This window comes from Ursus maritimus, assembly GCF_017311325.1.
Source record: "Ursus maritimus isolate PB19 chromosome X unlocalized genomic scaffold, ASM1731132v1 scaffold_X1, whole genome shotgun sequence".
Lineage (NCBI taxonomy): Eukaryota > Metazoa > Chordata > Mammalia > Carnivora > Ursidae > Ursus > Ursus maritimus.
In genome coordinates, this window is record NW_024423319.1 from 4097676 (window position 1) to 4099259 (window position 1584).

The window sequence follows — 1584 nt, forward strand, 5'->3', positions numbered from 1 at the left end:
AGACCCTGGAGCTGGCTCGGCGGGTGCTGCCGGTGGAGGAGGTGGAGGGAGTGGGGGCCTGAGGGGAGGCCACCGTGACTTCACTTCTCTCCTCGTCATCTTCAATCACCACCAGGTCCTTGGGCATCTCCTTAAACTGGTACACCAGCCTCTGCCCTTCCACTTTGGCAAGGATGCCTCTTTGGTAGTAATATCTGGGGGACAAGGGGCGGGGAGTGGGGAGTGAGGCAGGGACTCACTGCCCTCCAGGGCCAGGCAGCCAGATGGGAGCCCCAGGTCAAGCGAAGGGGTAAGGCCAACTCTTAGACTTGGAAGGTTTTTATGAAATTTCTGAGATCTCGCCCTGAGGACACAAAGGGCCATGAAAAGGGGTTTCAAATGCTAGCCCCACCCTGCTTTCGGGCAAAGGACAAAGGGGAGTGAAGGATGAGAGGGGTTGGCTGGTGGGGAGCCCAGCCATCCCCCAGCCTGCAGGATTAGTGATGGGTAACTCGGGCCTGTCTCCTTAGCGCTCGGGCCGGCGGAATGCCCTTCGTGGGGGTGGGAGGCCCTAAAAGGCTCTTCTGCTATAAAAAGAGAAAAGGCTAGCACAGATCTTTCAGAGGGAGGGGACTGTGCCTCCCAGAAGGGGTCTGGGGACGGGCTTAGGGGCAAGCCGGCCCGAAGCAGGAGGGACGTGCTGGACGAGAAGAGCCTGACAAAGCTCGCAGGTGGGGACTCGCTGCCCCGGCAGCTCCTACCTCAGCGCCCGCCCCATCGTCTCATAGTTCATGTCGGGCTTGTTTTTCTGCTTCCCCCACAGCTTGGACACAGCTTTGGAGTCCACCAGCTTGAAGATGCCTTTCTCTCGCTGGGTCCACTTGATGTACTTCGGGCAGGTGTTCCTGTCCTGCAGCAGCGCGAGGAGGAACTCCCACAGGTAGATGGTGCTGCCTGTAGAGCGGCAGGTGATGAGGAGCAGCCCGGGCACCCCGACCCCTTCCCACCTGGCCTGACTCCCAGCTGTACCTTTGCCGTCCTTCGATTTCTTGCGGATGGGGACGCTGGGGTCAGTGACAGGGGAGGTACTGCGGCTGCCTTTTGTCTTCCGGACTGCGAGGGGAAGGCAGGGGGAGCGTGATGAGGCTGAGAGCACACGGAGTGCTCCAGGGCAGGCTCCCAAGAGGGAGGGCCATGGAGCTCACCGAGTGGGGTGCCACGGCAGACAAGGAAGAACCAGGTCACCAGGGCCAGAGGCCCAGGATCGCTCTCCGCAACCACAGCCCTCAGGTTCCTGTACCCGCCTGGTGGCCCGCCCTCACGCTCAGGCCCCAAAGGTACACCAGAACACCACTGCCGATGTGGCCAACCAGTGTAGTGCTGACAAATGAGTCAGCTTTCGAAGAACCCAATCCGCCTAGCCTGATTTTGGAAATGAGAAGGCGGCCTAAAGGTGCAGCTGTTGTACAGGTAAGTGTGAGACTGGGGCTCTGGTTGCCACACCGACAAGGCACTATCAAGCAGTCCTTGCCTAAGGAAATCAATAACATTGGGCTTGGGAAAGCCCAAAGTCCTCTCCCACAAATGGCCTAAGCTCCACAAGGT

The 1584-nt window shown here is 59.7% G+C and overlaps 1 protein-coding gene across 3 annotated transcripts in view; it reads right to left on the reverse strand.

The window, feature by feature from the left end:
* The window catches only part of ELF4 (E74 like ETS transcription factor 4), a 39423-nt gene that overhangs the window by 3413 nt on the left and 34426 nt on the right, over window positions 1-1584 (reverse strand). The gene's annotated exons all lie outside the window — the stretch shown is intronic.